We start from the raw sequence: 23,489 nt of genomic DNA, 5'->3' as shown, positions 1-23,489 counted from the left end.
GGCTCGAGGCCGAAGTTATCTACCTCCTTGGTCTTCTTCTTCCTCCTGCCCTGGCCGAAGTTCTCTTCCTCCTTGGTCTTCTTCCCCCTGCCCTGGCCAGATGACAAGCTGCTGCTGTACTGAGAGAAACCAGAGTCACCAAATCGCTCAGTTTCTTCTGCCATAGAACCTTTGACAAGACGGTGGCCCTCACTGCTTGCTGAACCAGATCGAGTCTCGGCCATGACAATGGCAACACCTGCTACTGCTGCGTGCTTTGAGATTCAGCCCAAGTAGACCGTCAACATGCTCGAGTACGACTTGAGACCAAGACGCGACTCCTGGCCCTCCTTGGCACTTCCATAGTTCTTCTTGGGCTCTTCACTCTCAACATCTTGTTCACGCTGCCCGGTGGGTTGGGATGGGGTGTCCATATCCTGACTGGAGGATGCCATCTCTTTGCCATTGCTCCTGCCTGGAGCTGCTTCTGATAGTCCATCATTAAGCTCGTCTACTGCATTGGAGTAGCCTGATGCATCATATTCTTCTTTCACTAGAGCAACACCCTCTGATTCTGCAATCAAATCAGCACTGCTTGCTTCAGAAACTGCATCCTGGATGTTCAACTGCTCCTCCAAGACACTGGCACCACCATAGCTATTACCTGGAGCTTCTTCTGACATTTCGACATCAAACTCATCTACTACCATGTGGTAGTAGTCTGATGCATTAGATCTTTCTTTCACCACAACATCACCTTCCGGTTCTGCAGTGAAGGCATTGTCGCTGCTTATAGGCTCTTCACTTTGCACTGGCCACGTGTCAGCAAAGTTGTAGTAGAAATCAGCGGCACCATGGTCACCATCGGCAGCTGCACCACTCCAGTTGGCTGCAAAGTGGGGGCCAAAGTAGTTTTTTTCTTGTGTGGATGTAGAAGATAGAGCCTCCCAGTAAGACGTGATCGAATCCAACGAACTGCTTGACCATTGCTTGAGCCAAGCAGCCAACTCCACACGGTGTGATTCTTGAACTGACAGAAAGCTGGACGCCCTCGACAAGGCGGTGTTCGACATGATCGGGGAATCTGGTTGCAGCAGCACGCACACAGAAGCAGCAGACATGAATAGCATGAAGGCTAGGGGGAACAGGAACCTCAACACGGATCCCTTCTCCTTCTTCTCTGGAGCTCGCACCCCAAGCTCGGGCTCGGGCGTCAATGCTGCACGAGCTCGTGGAGGAGTCGCCATAGGGTCCGGTGCAGAGACGCGAGCCGGCTCGAGCGTCACCGCAGCAGCCTCCGATGACAACAACGGAGGAGGAGGCCGCGGCGAGCCCAGCAAGGGCTCTGGCGCCAGGACGCAAGCCTCGGCGGAGACGACATCGTCGGATGGAGCGGTGAGAGCTGACTGCTGCTCAGACAGGTGAATATGTTGTGCTTGCTCTTGTTCCTCCTCCATGAGGTCGTCATCTCCAGTGAGTGGGTCGTCTTCGGTGGTGGCGGTGGCGTCGGTCTCGTCGCTCCTCTCGGAGGCAGCGGCGAAGACCGTCCTCGAGGCGCTTGACGCCAGCGCGGCCGTGCTGGTAGATGTCGACGCGGGGGTTGGGCTTTTAGTGGAGGAACCGCGGCCGCGACGAAGTGTAGTTGGTCTTGGGGTCGTACATAGCCGCCCGAGACAGCTCCGCGTCCAGCGGATCGGCCGCCGCGAGCTGGTGGTTCACGCCCACGCTGACGCGCACGAGATCCTCTACCCCCGCGTCACGACGAGCATGCTCGAGGTGATGGCGTAGACGCACGTCTTCCACAGCCTGTTCTTCCACTGCTCGTCCATGGCCGCCTCCTTCTCCTCCACCGAGTTGAAGCAGCAGCACTCCTCCTCCTTGGTCGTTGCTCTAGCGTTGGATCCCCTCCTCTGGTGGTTCCCAACGCCGTCTGACACCGCCTCCTTGGCCGCTTCACCGTTGGGCTTGACCGGCGGCTCGCAGCAGTGCCCCTCGCAGCTGGCCGCGTCGTGAGCCGCGGAGCGGTCGGGTAGGCGGCCGTGGCGCAGATGGAATGTGGTGGCGGGCGAGAAGCGGTGGGAGGTGATGTCTTCCTCCTCGACGACCTCGGCGGGGAGCGCATAGTGGGACACGTCGACGCACTTCACCTATCAACGGATCCTGCCGATCTCGTCCAGACTCGACGACCGCGGAACAAGGATGGGCATCATGGAGCGAGGGATATGGGGTCCGGGTGGCGAAGGAAACCCTCGCGTTCTCGTGCGGGGCAGCAATTTGATGGAGGCCGCCTCCCTCCCCCCACGCGAGCACGGTCAGCGACGGCCAGATGGAGGCGACCTCCCTCCACCTGCACCGTCCCTCACATCGTGCGGCTGGAGAGGGAGCATCTGGATAAGATGAAACAAAGGATCGCGATTGAAATTCTTAAAAATGTAGGTGGCTTTTTGAAACACGAAGCGTTTTCTCGATCCACTTACATAGGGACTGTGTGTTGAATACCTAGAAACGGAGGAGCTTTTATGCAAAAGTACCAACGACGGATGACATAAGCCATCGGTGCTTTATTATTAGGGAGAGAATAAATGATATAGCAATGAAAATGTGCAAGGATTATTTAACAGATATAAATTTGTGTATGGCAAATAACCGATTGAGAAATAATATTATATATTTTTAAACATGGTTCTGTTTGGCTACAAGTTTCTTTGTAAATATTAATGGTGAGCTCTCCGTCCACCACGGGAGCCGGAGACTGGAGGAAGAGGTGCGAGATCTGTTCAGGGATCCATTCGGTATGTTGTCGGGATCTATGGCACGTGGGTGCGGGGATCTTGAGCTCGAGGTTGGCTCGACCCGGGTCATGGTGGCGACGATTCAATCATAGGGGGGCAAGCAGCGATATGAGTAGGCAAGACGAGGCGCAACAAGGCAGACGGAGACCTGTGACGCTATAGAGAGCATGCGGGGGTGTGCCAAAAGGGAAACTAGATAGAAGCCACGAGCTACTGTTCTCTGTAGAATTTCTTCAGAGTTGACAACGGCGACATGGGTTTGGCAAGGTCTCCGATTCCGCAATGACATCGAGGGCGGCCAGAATGGAAGAGGGTATTACCTCCCCTACCTAGGATGTGAAGAGGGAGACAAAACTGCGGGGCTGCACTTGTGGCGAGGCAATGATTCCCCGGTGAAGTCTTTGATCCGGGAAGAAGACTAAGAAGATGAAGAAGAGGACGTCGGGGAGGGCGATCTTGGCTTGGCCCTGGCGTGCGAATGGGTCCTTGGCATCTTCGGCGAGCTCGGGGAAACGGTCAGTGAGGCTGTACGGGCTCCTCACGCTGACGACAAACTCCGGCAGGAGACCTCCATGGTGCAGGCGGACAATGCAGGGGGGAGGCACGATTGTGTGGGCTAGCGGCAACACTGGGGAGGAAGAAATGGAGAGGGGAAACCCTAGGCGAGGGGCCTGGCTTTATAGGAGGGCGCATCATTGTTCTCGGCCACCGTGGCCATGTCCTATGTCCGCTGCACAGTTTTATTGTTAGAGAATCTCCAACAGTGGCGGTAAAAAACGCGTGCGCGGTAATCTCCACTTTTAGCGCGCGGGATGATTTCGCGCGCTCCAGTGGACGAGGCAAAAACGCGCGCGCGGGAGAAAGCGGGCGGCCGCGCGCCAGATTTGGCGCGCCGCTTTCAGGGCGCTATATAATGCCGCACCCTCCACGCGGCTGGCCACACATCCACGCGCCTCTCCCTCGTAGTTTGCACATTCATGATCCTTTGGCTAACAGCGCAGTATTCTACAATTGCAGGAACCATTCGAATATTTAGATTTCTAATACTCTGGTTTGCACATGTAGGTCCTTCTATAAAAGGTTTAGACCCACTGTTTGACCCATTTTGCATGTGAAGAAATGAGGTGTTCATGAATATGAGTCAAATCAGGAAACTTAGGAAGATTGTTAAGATAAAGAAACTAGGGATGAAAACAAGAAGATGTTTGTCTCCACAATGAAGAAGACATGAGTGAACTATAGGATGGTACTATCTCTTCTACACTATCTTTTTTTCCTTCATGACATTTCAATTTTTCAAAACGAAATTTATGCATATCTTTGTCTCCAGTCCTCTCCAAAGTAGTTCATCTATGAGTATATCTCAAACCACATTTAAGGTCAAGGGGCGAGGAAGATATTCATATAGCACCCATAGTATAATCTTGAAGTATACCTCGAGAGGATGAAGGATGGGTAGGCAACGATCCACATGCACTGGCCTAAAGTTGCAATGACTTTGGACATCAGTGAAGGCTCATTATTTGCCTTCCGCTTCAAAAAATTTCTAGGTAAGATACATCTGTCTATTTACCGTGTGTGATGCTACTTTCCAAAGGTTATAGATGTTGCATGTGCAACTTGGTCATGTCGTGTAATTGGGTAGCTAGGTAGTATATCCCTATATAATGTCGTACTCTGATTTATTTCAATTACTAAATCTTGGTTGTCGTAATATGAATATAAAATACATTGTGTGCTTGGTATGAAATGTCAATTTGATTACTAACGAGATTATACATAATAGAGCAATTAGGATGATTACTGGGTTTTCAATTGCAAATAGTTTCTCGGACAACACCGTGAGCGATGCCATCAACAAACCGACGCGGTTTCTGCAAAGTTGGCGTGTTGGAGCAATGAAAAATCATACACGACTTTCGGCCAACAACTGTACGTGTGCGTTAGGCCATCCTTTCACAAACTTTTCCATATAAAAAGTGTGTGTGATGGACAACCTATGCCAAACAGTTTCTTCTAGGCACCATGAGTGATGTATTAAATAACACAATCGATAGAATTATGACTATCATGTGTGATGGCTAGGCCTATCACAAACGATGTGATGCAGAAAAACTATGTGTGATGTGCAGTACAAATGGAGACGTATTCCTGGGGTTACCTGTGTGGTATGCAAAGAGCATCTCACATGAGTTTTTCAATATGTCTGTTTCTGATGGTCCTCCAATCACACAGGCTCTATTTTTGTATGACGTGTGTGACCGGATGAAGGCATCACTGAGGATTTATCTGTGTCGTGTGGGATAGGCTTTCCTTATCGCTCCCACATGCAAGCTGACGGTTTAGAACTGCGTCACGGAAAGGGATAAAAACCGTTTGTATAGCACGTGACTTCACTAGTGAATAGACGTACAAGCCTCATATGATGAGGAAATATTACATCACCTAAAAAAGACAAGGATATACCACAAGGAGTTGTTCACTAGAAAACATTTCAGGCCAGGGCTTGCAACATTTTTTTGTCCAGATTTACTGCAACCACGTTTAAATTTGCTACAACCGTTTCTCATTTTGCTACAATTTGTCCATTAAAAAACTTACATCCACATTTGGTTGCAACTCGAGTTTGTTGGATTTTTTGCTACAACCGGCCTTTGATTTTTGTTACAACCGTGTTAATTTTTGCTTCAACCGGTATCATTTTTGCTGCAACCGTTTATTAAAAAAGTTGCATACACGTTCGTGAGAGTTGGAACCCGAGTTCACCGGATTGTTTTGCTACAACCCACATTTTGTTTTGCTACCACGCATCATCAGCGTCCTTTTTTTGGTACGACCACATTGATTTTTTTTGCTCTAATCCTATTTTTGTTGCAACCGTGGAAGAAATTGTTGCGTCGTTGCCTAAATTTGCTGCATCGAGGGATATTTGATGTATGGGAGATCTAACGGTACGGTCCGTGGATCTGATGACAGGGCTGCGACCGGCGCGAGCGCTCGCTGCTGCGGGCTGGCGCCTAGTACCACTACTGGAGAACAGTTTTTTGCCATCTGTTGTTTCTTTGCCGTCTGTTGGCTGATGGCAAAGACCCTCTTTGCCATCAGCTACCAGAAACCAGACGACAAAGAGAAGGCTGATGGCAAAGAGGGTCTTTGCCATCTGCTGCTTCTTTGCCGTCTGCTGGCTCATGGCAAACACCACTCAGGATGACGGCAAAGGTCTGGGCTCACGGCAAACTTAACTTAGGTAGACGGTAAAGCGCTCGGCTGGCCCACCCCGCACCCCTCTCTCCCCCCTAATGACCCCTCTCTTTGCCATCCGCTCTTCTCCTCTGTGCCGTCAGGAGGCGGATGGCAAAGAGGGTGCGCCCCTAACGGCCGTTAGCCCCACCCCCACGTGCCTCTCTCTCACCCCTAACGGCCACCGCACACCCCTCTCTCTCACCCCGACACCACCACTGCCGCCACGCCCTCCTCCGGTCTCCCTGCGCCGCCGCCCCTCCTCGTACGGCCTACCTGCGCCCCCTCCTCCTCCGGCCTCCCTGCGCCCCCTCCTCCTCCGGCCTCCAGCGTCCCTGCGCCGCTGCCCCCCTCCTCCGACCTCCCTGCGCCCCCTCCTGCTCCCTCCTCCGGCCTCCGGCCTCCCTGCGCCGCCACCCCCCTCCTCCTCCGGCCTCCCTGCGCCCCTCCTCCCTGTGCCCCCTCCTCAACCACGCCCCCTCCTCCTCCCCGGGACCTCCTCCTCCACCACCGTCGTTGGAGCTCGCCCCTTCTCCACCACCACCCCCTTCGCCACCATCGCCGTCTCCTCCACCGCCGCACCCTCCTTCTCCCCGGCCGCCCCCCTCTCGTGAGTCGTTTTTTTCTTTTTTTTGCTAATTTACAGATTTAGTTTTGTTTTGTTAATTAGTGGTAGCTAGATTATTGTTAGTAGATTTAGTGGTAGATTTAGTTAGGTTAGTAGTTTTAGTTAGGTTAGTTAGTTAGCTTGGTTAGTTAGGTGGAGGAGGAGAAGAGGAAAAGAGGAGGATGAGGAGGACGAGAACAGGAGAAGAAGAAGAGGAGTAGGAGGAGGAGGAGGAGAAGAATAAGAAGAATAAGAAGAAGAGGAGAAGAAAAAATAAGAAGGAGAAGAAGAAGAAGAAGAAGAAGAAATAAGAAGGAGAAGAAGTAAAGAAGAAGAGAAGAAGAAGAGAATAAGAAAGAAATAAGAAGGAGAAGAAGAGAAAAAATAAGAAGAAGTAGATTTTTTATTGTTTGGTATTTTGTGGTAGCTAGATTCTTTTTTAGTTACTTAGTGGTAGATTCTGTTTTTTTGCTGTTTAGTGCTATCTAGGTTTAGCGATAGGTTTAGTTAGCTTGGTTAGTTAGGTTAGTTAGTTAGTTAGCTCAATAGAAAGAATAGGAAGAAGAAGAAGAGGAGGAGGAGGAGAAGAGGAGAAGAGGAGGAGGAGAAGAAGAAGAAGAAGAAGAAGAAAAGAAGGAGGAGGAGAAGACAAAAATAAGAAGGAGAAGAAGAAAAGAAGAAGAAAAGAAGAAGAGAAGAAGAGAAGAAGAATACCTTCTCCTCCTCCTTCTTCTTCTCCTTCTTCTCCTCCTCCGCCTTCTCCTTCTTCTTGATTTCTTCTTCTTCTCCTCCTCCTCCTCTTTCTTCTCCTCTATCTTATTCTCCTGACCTTATTTTCCCCAACAATGAGATAATTAGCCCATTTAGCTACAAACTGGCATAAAAACCTTGGTTAGCTCATGAATATTATATTCTTAACTTGTTTTCCTCTAAAATTACATAATTAGAATATTTGTGAGGTCTCGTCGCTGTGAGGTCTGCTGTGCGAAGACCTGCCCGTGCGTTGTACGAGCTCCGCTCCTGCATTCGTGGGTCAGTACAAATTTCATCTCCTCCCCGCCCCTTCATTTACTGTGGCTCGGTTTCCGGATGAAACTTTTTAGATTTAGGTAATGAAATTAATTTATCAGTATGCGTTACCAGTATGCGTCTCCCGTTCGAAAGGGCAACATCTATAAATATGCATGTCTTTGCATATTTATAACCGCCATCCTTTCGAATTGTCCAACATTATCCATGGACAACCCGAGTATGTGTAGACTGGGTTCGTTTTCCCGTATGCTGTGCTCTGGATCCTATGCGGAATTTCGTCAGTGCCTCCCTGTTGTTCTCCGGATGCACATCCTCTCTGTTTATTACGGAGACGTGTATCACGAGAACAGCGGGGAGGTGCTGCCGAAATTTTGCGTTGGATCCGGCGCAGAGCATGGGAAAACGAACCCAATCTACACATACTCGGGTGGGATTAGGACCTATCTTTACCTATTAGCGTGTAGGTTGCATGGACGTAATAAAAATGGCAAACCTGATTAACCGATGAATTTAAATGCTAAATTATATATAAATATATTTCTTCTGTCTTTAGTAGCTACGCAAGATGAGTGATCGTGCGTGGATGTATACCGGTCACCCTAGTCAGAAAGAGATGACGAAAGAATGGTTTGTAAAAACAAAGGAATTTGTGAAAGCCGCATTCGCAAATGGCCAGGAAAGAAACTATTGTCTCTGTCCTGTATGCGACAACTATAATGATTAAACACCTGCAGAGGAGGGGTTTTTAGCCTAATTATTCGGTGTGGACATTTCATGGTGAGTCTATACAACTCACAAGAGCTGAGGTGGTCCGTCGTCGCACGGACGAGCATGGTACCGGGATCGAAGACATGGTGCAAGACTTTGATGATGCTTGGGATTCAGAAGATGAGATGGAGGAATCTGCAAAGGCCTTTTATGAAATGTTGGAGTCTTCAAAACGTCCTCTCCATGAGCACCCTGAGCTCTCTCAGCTGGATGCAATTGCACAAGTAATGGCTCTGAAGGCTCAGTTCAACTTGGGAAGAGAATGCTACGACGCGATGATGACAGTATTTGGACGCTTCCTACCCAAAGGCCATGTCATGCCTGCAAACCTGTACTAGTCGGACAAAATACTTCGTGTACTTAAGATGCCCTATGAGAAGATAGATTCATGTGAGAAAGGATGTGTCTTATTTAGGAAGGAGTATGCACACTTGGACTATTGTCCCAATTGCGAGTCTTGCAGGTATCTTGTGGTAGACAACGGTATGGGTGAGAAGAGACAGACCAAATCACAGTTAGTGTTCTTCGGTATATGCCAATCGTACCAAGACTTCAACGTCTTTTCATGGTCGAGGAGACAGCGAGACAGATGACATGGCACAAATTGGGCAAAAGAACCGAACTAGATGCGGATGGGAATAAGATGATGGTACACACATCGGATGGGGAAGCGTGGAAACATTTTGATGGATTGCATCAGGATAAAGCGGCAGATCCAAGGAATCCTCGAGTCTGCGCCGCCACGGATGGTTTTAATCCCTTTGGCATGACGGCAACCCAATACAGTTGTTGGCCTGTATTTGTCATTCAACTCAATCTCCCCCCCAGGAAGATTATGCAAAGAAAGAACATATTTCTGACGTTGATAATTCCAGGGCCCAATTATCTGGGGAAGAATATGAATATGTACCTACAACCGCTTAAGCATGAATTGGAAGAAGCTTGGGATAATGGGGTCAAGACATACGATGCCGCTAGAAAAGAAAACTTCAAAATGCTTGTGTGGTACATGTACTCTATGCATGACTTGCCAACGTATGTGCTATTCTCTAGATGGTGTGTGCATGGAAGGTTCCCGTGCCCCAATGCAAGGAAGCTCTTCAGTTTCATTGGTTGCAGGAGGGTCGGAAGTATTCTTGCTTTGACTTGCATAGACAGTTCATGGATCCTGACCATCAGTTCAGAAAAGACAAGAAGAACTTTACCAAAGGAAAAGTTGTCAAAAACTTTGCACCACTTGCGTTCCCAGGCCAACAGATCCTGGATCAGTTAAACGCCCTCGAGCCTGATCCAGAGCGTCCTGGGTATTTCAAGGGGTATAATTCAAAACACGCCTGGACTCACAAGCCATGCTTCTGGGATCAGCCTTACTTCAAAGACCTCCTTTTTCCACAATATATCGACATGATGCACACTAAAAAGAATATCAGAGAGTCTATTTTTGGTACGTTGTTCCACATAGATGGGAAGACAAAGGATAATACTAAGGCTAGAGTCGATCAAGAGACACTATGTCATAGACCGTTGCAAAACATGCGAGAAGGCAAAGGAAAGCAGAAGTGGTCGAAGCCAAAGGCCTGGTTCAATCTTGCAAGGCCAGCTATGAGGGAAATTATCCTGTGGGTGAGAATGCACTTGATGTTCCCCGATGGGTATGCAGCAAATCTAGAGAGGGGAGCGAGTCTTGAAAAATTAAAAATCTTTGGTCTCAAGAGTCATGATTGGCACATATGGCTAGAGCGGGTAATGCCGGTGATGTTATGTGGCTTTATTCCCGAGGATGAATGGCTAGTACTGGAGGAGCTGAGCTATTTCTTCCATGTTCTTTGTGCGAAAGAATTGTCGCCTGGCGTGGTAGAAGACATGGAGGAGTTTGCACCGGAGTTGTTGTGCAAGTTAGAGAAGATCTTTCCACCGGGCTTCCTTAATCCAATGCAGCATTTGATTTTACATCTACCGATCGAGGCAAAATTGGGTGGGCCCGTGCAAGATCGTTGGTGCTATGCAACTGAGAGGATGCAGAAGACCCTTCGAGCTAAATTTAAAAATAAGCGTAGAATTGAAGCATCGATGGCTGAGGCATTCATTACTGAGGAGGTGGCAAACTTTGTGACAGCACACTACGAAGCCAAAAACCATCATCTGCATAATCCGAAGCCTCGGCACAATGATGCAGACCCTAAAAAAGGTGGGTCCAACCTCAGCCTATTCAAAGGGAAGCTCGCACCAGGCGGTGCTTCGAAACCAATAACGTTGGATGTCGAAGAATGGCGGAACATTTCGTTGTATATCTTCAACAACCTAACAGAAGTGCGGCCGTACATCGAGTGAGTTCTCGGCACATTTTCCCGTAGCTTCTAATTCATTTGAACTGCTCTTATTCCCGGATATTTCTAAGAGCCGTTACGTCGCCAAATTCTCGGATGGAGCGGTGATCGAAAATGATTCCGTCGAAGAGTATGAGCTTCTGTCAAAGACAGGAGGCGGCTATCCCGGTTTCATCTCTTGGTTCAAACAAATGGTAATTATCAATAATGGACCATTTCATTTCTTGGTCTAACTTGCGGCTAATGCAACAATCGTTTCATATTAAACTTGTAGGCTAATTCAGAGTCTATGGACGCCGAATTGAGACAAGTCGCTAATGGTTTTGACTATAAGGTCCGTTCATTTGAGAAATACAACATCAACGGGTATCTCTTTCATACCTTTGGCAAAGAGCTATCTATGACCGACCGGAAATATACAAATTGTGGTGTCTCTGCTATCGGCGAAGCTGTTATCGAGTATTATGGAAGAGTTGAAGCAATTTATGAACTTCAATTCTATGGTGAAAACCCACCGAACGTCGTAGTCTTCAAATGTTATTGGTTCCAGCCGAAGAAGACTATAAGGACTCATGAACATATAGGACTAGTCGAAATAAATCCAAACACCCATTTAGATGTTGCCGATGTCTATATTACGGCTCAACAGGCGACACAAGTTTTCTATCTACCGTGGGCATGCCAAACGGATAAGAATCTGGAAGGTTGGTATGTTGTTTATGAAGTGCCGCCACATGTCAGACCACCTCTTCCAAATGAACAGGATTATGAACCTCACATTAACCCAGACACATATGATGGAGAATTCTTCCAAGGAACACGTCTTTCCAAGAAATGTTTCAAGAACCGCCGTGCTTCACCCAAGAACATGGAAGTAGACAGCGACAATGAATCCGACTCCAGCCTTGAGATGGAACTAGAATTCCTAGAACTCGTAGAGGTTACTGATGCGGATGTACAAGCGTGGTAGTACACGTCTCCCGGTTGCGCCGGCTACCCGCGAGCAGAGGCCGGTGATTAAACCTGAAGGAGATAGGTAAGTACATTTACTCTTTTCTTAGCTTTTGCCTTCAAGTTTGTTCAAGTATCTAATGCGTTGACCTTATCATACTGCAGGGGATGGGTACACCCTCTTGGAGTCCGCAGGCCGAACTCCGTCCTTGGTGTGCTTTGCCGGACAAATTTCCCGGGGTTTGTCACGTTGCCTGGTGAGGGTTAGGTTCCTACACTAGGATTTTCCTGGGAGCACTACCAGGCTGCGCAGGCCCCGCCGGAGGAGATTATAGATGGTGTCTTGTGCCACACGAGGGAAGAGATGGTGATCAAGAGCTTTTGGGTAAATTATCCTTTTACAGAATCAAAAATTAACAATATAGCTAATTATTGTACTAATCGGTGTTTTCACGTTTGATTGCAGACCTTCTATAGGTGTGAGGATGGATATGAGGAGGAGGCGGCCAAGGTTCTGGAGGCCGAGTGTAGGCGGTTACTACAGAACTTGCGCCACGAGCCTCGGCCGCAGGCTATTCGAGATTACTACGCCACGCGTGGTATTAAGAAGCAGAAGAAGGATTGCCGCGGAAATTTTCTGAAGAAGGAGCAATACATGAAGGTAATTATCTATTCTTAAGTCCTTCTACGTAGTTTTCTTGATTTCATTCATAGGCGTAGCGCTGAAAATTCTTTGTAATAACTTATAGGTGCCCCCGAGATGGTGTGCGGATAAGATGGATTGTTGGGAGGAGTTCGTTGATGAGTGGTGCACAGGCAGCTAGCGAGCCGTCCACGAGAATGCGAAGGATCGGCATAGACAAATGGTTGGTGTGCCACACCATCAAGGCAGCACCAAATTACTTCAGTTCGGACGAAAATGGGTATGTGATTTGCTTCATGATTCATGCAATTCATTCTTCATGCTAATATTTTGTTCCTCTCTTTTAGGCGTATCACAATAAGGCGGAGATGCCACACTTGTACGACCTTTATGGCATGGCCCATACTGCCTCGTACAAAAAGGCAAAGGCATTCTATGAGTCTGACCTAGATGATCCCAATAACTTCACCAACATATCATCCCACCAGAAGCTCGTGGCATACAGGGACGCGAGGAAGGCTACGAAAGGGGATGACTTTAACCCTACCCAGGAACCTTTGGATCCAGAGCTGGTGATGATATCTGGTGGCGGGAGGCCCCATGGCTCGATAGCCATTGGAGATGGGATAATACATTGTCCACTCACTCTCCCGGAGATCAAGGCGCGCCAGTCGAGCAGCTGTCCTGAGATAACGCGTCGTCCACGGCCAGTCGATCTTGCCATCGAGGTTAGTTATACGGACTAAGAACACTTTCATCCATTTCATTATGTGTGTCACCATAGATCATTACTGTGGTAACGAGGAATGGTGTTTCAGGCTGCTCTTCAGAAAAAGAGATTGGCAAACCAGGCTACTCTTGAGAAAGAGAGATTGGCAAGCCAGGCTGCTCTTGAGAAAAAGAGATTGGCAAGTCAGTCTGCTCTTGATGAGAGGGACCAGACCACGACACGATTGATTGAGGAGGAGAGGTCCTGGAATGAGGCGGGTCAATGGGCCCTGTATGATATTTTTGTGGTAAGTTTTATTTCACATTAGCCAAATCATGTGTGTAATATGTGTTTCATTACTAACTTATACGACCCACTCTTCAGGGTCTATGCGAGGAGAGCGGTCAAGTCCCTCCGCCGATGCCCGTCTTCTCTTCGATTGGCACGGTGAGTTTCATTGTAAACTAGTATTAATAATTGAGTGTCATCATGCTAACTGAGACATTGCAAAATATCTATTGTGCAGAATAACTCCCGAGCGGCATCGCACGACCCTTCGCCAGGTGTTTCTCCTCCTTGATGACCACTACGGTAAGTTTCTCTTCTCCTCTTTCATATTCTCCTTGCCTTAATTTCCCCAACAATGACATAATTAGCCCATTTAGCTCCAAAAAGACATAGTTAGCAAATTTAGCTCCAAGAAGAGGAGAAGAGGAGAAGAAATAGGAAAAATGAAAAGAAAGAAGAAGAAGAAGAAGAGAAGAAGGAGAAGGAAGAGGAGGAGGAGGAGGAGGAGGAGAAGGCCAAGGACCTTCTAGTCCTTCTCCTCCTCCTCCTCCTTCTCCTCCTTCTTCTTTATTTATTCTTCTTCTCCTCCTCCTCTTTCTTCTCCTATTTCATATTCTCCTTGCCTTAATTTCCCCAAAAATGACATAATTAGCCCATTTAGCTCCAAAATGCCATAATAAGCTCAAAATGGCATAAGAACCTTGGTTAGCTCATTAATATTATATACTTAGCTTGTTTTCCTCTAAAATGTGATAATTAGCCCATTTAGCTTCAAAAAGACATAGTTAGCTAATTTAGCTCCAAGAAGAGGAGAAGAGGAAAAGAAATAGGAAAAATGAAAAGAAAGAAGAAGAAGAAGAACAGAAGAAGGAGAAGGAGCAGGAGGAGGAGGAGGAGGAGAAGGAGGAGAAGGCCAAGGACATTCTAGTCCTTCTCCTCCTCCTCCTCCTTCTCCTCCTTCTTTATTTCTTCTTCTGCTTCTCCTCCTCCTCTTTCTTCTCCTATTTCATATTCTCCTTGCCTTAATTTCCCCAACAATGACATAATTAGCCCATTTAGCTCCAAAATGCCATAATAAGCTCAAAATGGCATAAGAACCTTGGTTAGCTCATTAATATAATATACTTAGCTTGTTTTCCTCTAAAATGTGATAATTAGCCCATTTAGATCCAAAAAGACATAGTTAGCTAATTTAGCTCCAAGAAGTGGAGAAGAGGAGAAGAAATAGGAAAAATGAAAAGAAATAAGAAGAAGAAGAAGAGAAGAAGGAGAAGGAGGAGGAGGAGGTGGAGGAGGAGGAGAAGGAGGAGAAGGAGGAGAAGGCCACGGACCTTCTAGTCCTTCACCTACTCCTCCTCCTTCTCCTCCTTCTTCTTGATTTCTTCTTCTTCTTCTACTCCTCCTCTTTCTTCTCCTATTTCATATTCTCCTTGCCTTAATTTCCCCAACAATGACATAATTAGCCCATTTAGCTCCAAAATGCCATAATAACCTCAAAATGGCATAAGAACCTTGGTTAGCTCATTAATATTGTATACTTAGCTTGTTTTCCTCTAAAATGGGATAATTAGCTCATTTAGCTCCAAAAAGACATAGTTAACTAATTTAGCTCCAAGAAGAGGAGAAGAGGAGAAATGAAGAGGAAGAACAAAAAGTAGAAGAGAAAGAGAAGAGAAGGAGAAGGAGGAGGAGGAGAAGGAGGAGAAGGCCAAGGACCTTCTAGTCCTTCTCCTCCTCCTCCTCCTTCTCCTCCTTTTTTATTTCTTCTTCTTCTCCTCCTCCTCCTCTTTCTTCTCCTCTTTCATATTCTCCTTGCCTTAATTTCCCCAACAATGACATAATTAGCCCATTTAACTCCAAAATGCCATAATAAGCTCAAAATGGCATAAGAACCTTGGTTAGCTCATTAATATTATATATTTAGCTTGTTTTCCTCTAAAATGAGAGAATTAGCCCATTTAGCCCAAAAAGACCTAGTTAGCTAATTTAGCTCCAAGAAGAGGAGAAGAGAAGAAGAAATAGGAAAAATAAAAGAAAGAAGAAGAAGAAGAGAAGAAGGGGAAGGAGGAGGAGGAGGAGGAGGAGGAGGAGGAGAAGGCCAAGGACCTTCTAGGCCTTCTCCTCCTCCTCCTCCTTCTCCTCCTTCTTATTTATTTCTTCGTCTTCTTCTCCTCCTCCTCTTTCTTCTCCTATTTCATATTCTCCTTGCCTTAATTTCCCCAAGAATGACATAATTAGCCCATTTAGCTCCAAAATACCATAATAATCTCAAAATGGCACAAGAACCTTGGTTAGCTCATTAATATTATATACTTAGCTTGTTTTCCTCCAAAATGGGATAATTATCCCATTTGGCTCCAAAAAGACTAATTTAGCTCCAAGAAGAGGAGAATAGGATAAATGAAAAGAAGGAAGAAGAAGAAGAAGAAGAAGAGAAGGAGAAGGAGAAGGAGAAGGAGGAGGAGGAGGAGAAGAAGAGAAGAAGAAGTAGAAGGAGGAGAAGAAGGAGAAGGAGCCCTCCTTATTCTCCTTCTTATTCTCTCCTCCTTCTTATCCTCCTTCTTCTCCTTCTCCTTCTCTTCTTTTTTCTTCTTCTCCTCCTCCTTCTCCTTCTCCTTCCCCTTCCCCTCCTCCTCCTTCTCCTCCTCCTCCTTCTTGTTTTTCTTCTCCTCGTTCTCTTCTTCCTTATTCTCTTTCTTCTTCAATTTAGCTTATTTGTCATATATATGTTGTTGTTGTTCTTCTTCAGAATTTCTTATTCCCATTTTGCAGATTGGATGTACTATATGAATGGAAGCTGGCATTGGAGTGCTTTAGTTTCCGTTTTTACTTGAGTTGATGAACAGTGTGGAACTATATGTATATGTATATATGGATGAACAATATATGTGCAACTATATGTATGTATATATGGAGGAAACTTTGTATTTGTTGGTTCTTTTGATATATGGGATGTACGTTGATGAACAAATGGCATTTATGAGCTTTATATGTATATCATATATGTGTTATGACCTATTTATCATATATGTGCTATGAATTATATGTATATGTGCTGTGAAATAGAAAAACTAAAAAAAGTGACAATATAGGCTCTTTGCCGTCTGCCAGCTGATGGAAAAGGCCGACGGAAAATGTGCCACGTGGCGCCCAGCTGTGCAACCTGGGCAGTAGCAGCTGGCCATATAGTATCTTTGTTGTCTTCTTCCAGGGGGGCAAACGACAAAGAAGAGGCCACAGAGGAGGGGGGGAGGGGTAGGCAGACGACAAAGAGTGGAGGGGGGGAGGAGGAGGAGGCAAACGACAAAGAAGAGGGGGGAGGCAGACGGCAAACAAGAGGGGGAGGCCGACGACAAAGCCTCCTTTAGCCCCTAATAGAGGAAATGAATGTCGTCTGCCGTCTCGATCACTTTGCCGACTGCTCCTATGAAAAGCTGACGGCAAAGCTCTTTGCCGTCCGCTTTGGGGAGACAGACGGCATAGAAGGTACGATGCCGTTGTAGGCTGACGCAGAAATTTTGCCGGGCGTGAGATTCTTTGCCGTATGTGATATTCTCTTCGCCGTCAGGGATATTCTCTTTGCCGTCTGTGATGGCAGACGCAAAGAAGCTGATTCCTGTAGTGTAATGCCCTTGTTCACTACATGTTTCGCGTGTATTCGGATGGATAAGTTGTGTCTGGATCACAAGGATATCTCATGTCCACTAGAATTCTATGCCCGTGCTACTTTTCATGCACACATGCAAACAGGAAAGCTAACATATGTGCATCATGGTCAAATCTAAACTTGTACCGCAAAGCCTAGCAACTGTTATGGGTTTTATTTATTTATGGCAAAGGTCACCAAATAAAAAGAAACACATGTGAATAATATTTTAGAAAATAATGTATAACCAACACATCTTAATATTGATATACTTAATAACCGGGTGGCACAATACAATAGTGACGGCGTACATCATACAAAAAATGAAAACCACGGGCCACTAGTAGAAAAAGGGTCTTTTGGCTGAGGTTCAAACGAAAACCGGGACCAATGCGAGGCATTGGTCCCGGTTCGGTTTGCCAGGGCATTGGTCCCAAATAAGTTCACCGCATTAGTCCCGGTTCGGGGCAACACCCGGGACTAAAGATCCAGCGACTGCCACGTGGTGTGCCGCGGAGCACTAGTCCCAGTTTGTGGCACGAACCGGGACTCAAGGGTAGGCTATTAGTCCCAGTTTGAGACAAAAACCGGGACTAAAGTGGTGCCTATATATGCCGTCGCCCCTGCCCACCCTCTCCTGTGTTTTTTGGTTGTTGAAGTATGCCCATGCCATGCCCTTGCCACTGTAGTTCATGCACATGACGTGTTCGATGAAATGTCCGAGCCACACTACTTTAGCTTTCTCCTCTCCAAACTCGACCTCCAAACTCCAGTTTCCTCAATATTTGTCTAGGTTTGGCCGTGCACCAACTACACAAGTGTTTTAAAAGGTTAGATACTTCATCCTTTCATCTGCCACTGGTAGTTTAGCTTATTTCAAATGCTCAAGTTAACTTCTTAGAGTCTGCAAATGTGTAGGGTGTCGTCCCGTGCTTGTCCTCATCGTTGTCGATGGCCCGGAGCCGATCTCATCGTGAGCACCATCGTGGTGAGCCTCTTGTTCTTATCTTCTTTTTAAAAGAAAAAAAAATCTTACTTGTATGATTTAGATACATACTTGTATAAATTACTTACTTTGATTATTACTTCTTATTATATAGTGCGATGGTTTTGGTATCCGCCTCCGTCGGCCCTCGTCCTGTCTATGATTCAAATGTGGTATATATTATCTTTTATAACTATTTGTTTTATTTAATATTTATGAAAATTATGACGACCAAAGTGACATATCTTTTTTAATCTAGGAGGTATGTGAACCGGAAATTCCAACCCACATAGAAATTCCTGTCGAGAAGTAAAATTTTGTTCAAAAAGAAAACAAATACTTGAAGGAAAAATTGAAAATAATTGAGGATAAGAATATGGAACTGGAGTTGCATGTCGCTGTTGTCATCGATGATCGCAAGATGAAGATTGATGCGATGCAGATGAAGATGGATTGAATGCGCTTGAAGATTAGGAATATTAGAAAATATGCCATTGATAAAGAGACTTGGTATCATTATGTTGTTGGGTCAATTGTTACCTTAGTTGCGATTTTGATCGCATTTGTTGTTGCATTTAAATGTTCTACATAGTTGTATGTTGTTTTATGAGAGAACTTTATGTATTTATTTTTTGCAATAATAACATTTGATAACTAATGTGTTTTGGTTTTAATGTGATGATGAACTTGTATTAATTTGGTCATATGTTCTGCAAATGTTTTTTGATATACTTAATTTCATAATAGAGATGAACCATCAATGGATGTACAGTGACCGACGCACTTCGGAGTACATTACGAACCGGGACTAATGCCCGAGTCACACTTAAGTTCACACAAAATGGCATCCTCGACCGAGGTTAGCAAACTTATCATTTTCATCTGTAATTGATACAAAAATATTGCATGTGTCAATGTACGGTGGTCATCTCACTATTCATGTATGATGCCTGATCGATGCACGGAAGCGATAGATGTACGGCGAACGACGCGTTTCTGGATTTATAAAAGGCCTGCATAAATTTATCGATGTGGCTCAGGCAAACAAAGTGGTTAATTTTATGCCTTGTCCATGTGTTGTCTGTCGAAACGTGAAGGAGTACTCTAGCTCGAAAAACATTCATCTCCACTTTCTTCAGAGAGGTTTCATGCCCACATATTACTGTTGGACCATGCACGAAGAAAGACGGGTTAGGATGGAAGACAATGAAGGAGAGGATGATGTTGACAACTATCCTATGTTCATTGAAGAATACGGTGATACTACAATGGAGGACAATGAAGAAGAAGGAGGCAAAGAACAACCGGATCAGATGAGCCTGCTGATGGTCTTGGTCAGGTCATTTTTGATGCAAAGAGAGAATGCTATACAGAAAAGGTGAGGCTGAAATTGGAGGCCATGCTAAAGGATCATAAAAAGTTGTGGTACCCAAATTGCGAAGACGGCAGTGCTAGCAGTCCCCGGCAATGACGCCAGAAGAGAGCTGCTTCGAGTTGCTCAACAATTAGAAATTGTCTTGCAATGGCCCACCAGCGTGTGGGATCGCGGCAGTTTTCGAGGGTAGAGTATTCAACCCAAATTTGTTGGTTCGACACGAAGGGAGTGAATGGATATTCTCCAGTATTAGCAGTTGAGGTGTCAGCTCAACCACACTTGAAAGATTAGTATCTGCAAGCAGGATATAAGCAGCAATGGTAGTATGATAGCAACGGTGCCAGAAACGATCTGTTGATGAGGCAGACTATTACTAACTGAAGTATCAATGGCGCCAGAAAAGTATTGTAGAAGGTAGTAGCAGTGTAACGAGTAACAGCACTGGCAAGGAACAGCAGTAGTGACAGCAGTAGCAAGTAGCAACAGTAGCAAGTAACATCAACAACAAGTAACAGTAGTAGCAACAGTAGTGGCAGCAGTAGGAGGACAAAGCAAGTAACAGTAGCAGCAAGTGGCAGTAGCAGCAACAGTAGTAACGGCAGTAGCAGCATAGCAAGTAACAGTAGCAGCAAGTAACAGTAGCAGCCGCAGAGCAAGTAAGAGTAGCAGTGGGACAAACTCGTAGGCAATGGATCGATGATTTGTTGGATGACATTCATCATGCAAGAGTTATAACACGGAGAGATATGTGTCTAGCTCCCGTTTGTCCATGCGATGTAGGCATTCCGTGTGTAGTCATACGTGCTTAGGGAAAAGAACTTGCATCACATCTATTTTCCATCCGTCCCATGGCAGCGGGGTCCAAAAGGATACTACGAGATATTAAGGTTCTCCTTTTAATAGAGAACCGGACCAACGCATTAGCACTTGGTGAACACATGAACTCCTCAAACTATGGTCATCACCGGGAGTGTTTCCGGTTATTGTCACTCCGGGGTTGCCAGATCATAACACATATTAGGTAACTACAACTTGCAAGATCGGATCTAAAACACACATATATTGGTGACAACATAATAATTTCAGTTATGAAATCATGGCACTCGGGCCCTAGTGACAAGCATTAAGCATGGCAAAGTAGTAGCAACATCAATATCAGAACATAGTGGATACTAGGGATCAATCCCCGTCAAAAATAACTCGATTACATGATAGATATCATCCTACTCATCACCGCCCAGCGAGCCTATGAATAGATTACTCACGAACGATGAAGAGCTTCATGGAATTGGAGAGGTAAGAAGGTTGATGATGACGATGGCGACGATCTCCTTGATCCGGAGCCCAAAACGGACTCCAAATCTTCCCTCCAGGGCAAGAACGGGATGTGGCGGCGCCTCTGGATCGTGAAACGCGATGAAATCTTCTCTCTTGATTTTTTCCAAGATGAAAGGGAATAAATAGCGCTGGAATTGGGGGCGGCAGAGCCACGTGGGCCCCACAAGCCTAGTGGCCGCGGCCAGGGGGGAGGCCGCGGCCACAGGGCTTGTGGCCCACTGGCCCGTCCCCTCCGGTTGATCTTTTCAAAGGTATTTTTCATATTTTCCAGAAATATTCTCCGTAAATTTTCAGGATGTTCCGAGAACTTTCATTTCTGCACAAAAACAACACCACGGCAATTTTGCTGAGAACTACGTTAGTCTGGGTTAGTTCCATTCGAATCATGCAATTTAGTGTCCAAAACAAGGGCAAAAGAGTCTGGAAAAGTAGATATGATGGAGACGTATCAACTCCCCCATGCTTAAAACCTTGCTTGTCCTCAAGCAACTCAGTTGACAAACTAAGAGAGAAAAAAAACTTTGATAAACTCTGTTTGATCTTGTTGTTGGGACTATGTGTAACTCATAACCAGAATTTTAGCAAGATCACAAGTTAACCACATAAGCAAGTGACACATAGGTCTCACGGTAAACTAATAACAATGGCATAAACCGCTAGCGAGCAAATAATAATGAGTTTCAGATACCAACAATTCAATCAAAACAAGCATGAAGCAATATGAATAGATGGTATCTCGTTAGCTCTTTCTGAGACTGCAAAGCATAAATGCAGAGCACTTTCAAAGATCAAGGGCTGACTAAACATTGTAATTCATAGCAACGAAGATCCAGTCATAGTTATACTCAATATCAATCAAAAGCAAAGCATAAAAATGACAGAGGTGCTCTCTAATTGGTGCTTATATATGAAGAGGATGACTCAACAGGAAAATAAATAGACAGACCCTTCGCAGAGGAAAGCATTGATTTGCAAAGGTGCCAGAGCTCAAGCTTTCAAAACAGAGATAATAATTTTGGGTGGCATGCTTTCATTGTCAACGCAATGACCAAGAGTTCTCAATATCTTCCATGCTACTCATGCTATAGGAGGTTCCCGAACAGAAAAGTAATGTTTTAACTCCCTCACCACCAATCAATCACACTCCGCGGCTAGCCGAATCCTCGGTTACCGTCCATACTAGCATCAATTCGAGGGGAGTCTAGTTTTATAGTTATGTTTTCGATTTAAGCGTGGAACTGGGCATTCATATTACCGGCCCCTTTCTCGTGAATGACAGTGAATAAAAACATGTCGAGGATAACACGCCTAACATGGAAGATACCAATAGCCCCCTGTCACCACATGAGCGGTTCGGGCATGCGAAACAGATTATTTCTTGAAGGTTTAGAGAATGGCACATGCAAATTTACTTGGAACGGCAGGTAGATACCGCAAATAGGTAGGTATGGTGAACTCTCATGGAAAAACTTTTGGGTTTATGGAAGTGGATGCACAAACAGCATTCCGCTTAGTACAAGTGAAAGCGAGCAAAGACTGGGAAGCGACCAACTAGAGAGCGACAACAGTCATCAAGATGCAATCAGTTTGACTAACATTGAGTGCAAGCATGAGGAGGATATAAATCACCATGAACACGAACATCATAGAGGCTATGTTGATTTTTTTTCAACTTCATGCATGAACATGCGCCAAGTCATGCCACTTGAATCATTCAAAGGAGAATACCATCCTATCATACTACATCATAGTCATCTCAAAAGCTATGTTGGCATTCAAGACAAACCATTATAAGCTCCTAGCTAATTAAACATGGCATCAGAAACTATGATCTCGAAGTTGTCATTGCAAACATGGTTCTCTCTCAACAAAGCTGAATCTGGGACGACAAGCTAGTCATATTTACAAAAAAAAAATAGAGTTCATACCAGCTTTTCCAGTCTCAGTCACTTCATCATATATCATCATTATTGCCTTTCACTTGCACGATCGAACGATGCGAACTATAATAAGAGTGCTCGTGCATTGGACTAAGCTGAATCTGCACACAAACACAAAGGAAAAGACAAAGTAATATGGCTCTTTAACAAATGAACATGTAAGCATGCGAGATCCACGAAACATTATTACCATGGTCTTCTACCTCGACTCAAAGAAAAAGAAAACAATTTACACGGGAAAGCTCCCAACAAGCAAAAGAAGAAAGGAAAATCTTTTTGGGTTTTCTCAAAAGGACACAAAACAAGAAAACAAGAAAATGAAAACAAACTAGCATGGATAATAAAGTGGTAAAGTGTAAACACCGACTAACAAAGTGAAAGCATAAGCATGAATGTAAAGTTGGTGCAAACACGTACTCCCCCAAGTTTAGGCTTTTGGCCTAGCTTGGTCTACTCCCAAGGACGGTCCTGGCGAAACCCAAAATCATAATCGGGGTTATACGAGAGCGCTGCAACCACTCCCTGAATAGCTGCCTCATGGAGACGAGCAGCCGTCGCCTCACTCTCATACTCCTCCGCCTCTCCTCTGGTTATGTAGTATCTTCGTTTTACCTGAAAGTCGAAGAAAGCAGGAGCAGGAAGGGTAATATGGAAAACACGCTGCCGGTTAAATATCAATCGATATAGGAGGGATTCATCATCCCTCTCAAGGAACTGGTAGCGTGTCATAGCGACGCGGTCAAGGAAAGCTGTATGGAGCGGGGGATCTCCTGCGCGGATGGGTACTCCAAGAAAATTTGCTATGCGAGTGGCATAGATGCCGCCAAAGAAATCCCCATCAATAACATTCTTATTCAGCCTCCTTGCTA

At 45.5% G+C, this 23,489-nt stretch overlaps 1 pseudogene; it reads right to left on the bottom strand.

Moving 5' to 3' along the window:
• Positions 1-263: 263 nt before the first annotated feature.
• Positions 264-1,641, bottom strand: LOC123450497 (annotated as a pseudogene).
• Between the last annotated feature and the right edge of the window lie 21,848 nt (positions 1,642-23,489).

Source organism: Hordeum vulgare, chromosome 4H (genome assembly GCF_904849725.1).
Source record: "Hordeum vulgare subsp. vulgare chromosome 4H, MorexV3_pseudomolecules_assembly, whole genome shotgun sequence".
Lineage (NCBI taxonomy): Eukaryota > Viridiplantae > Streptophyta > Magnoliopsida > Poales > Poaceae > Hordeum > Hordeum vulgare.
Note: the sequence above shows the minus strand (reverse complement) of the source record. Positions and strands in the feature narration are given on the sequence as shown.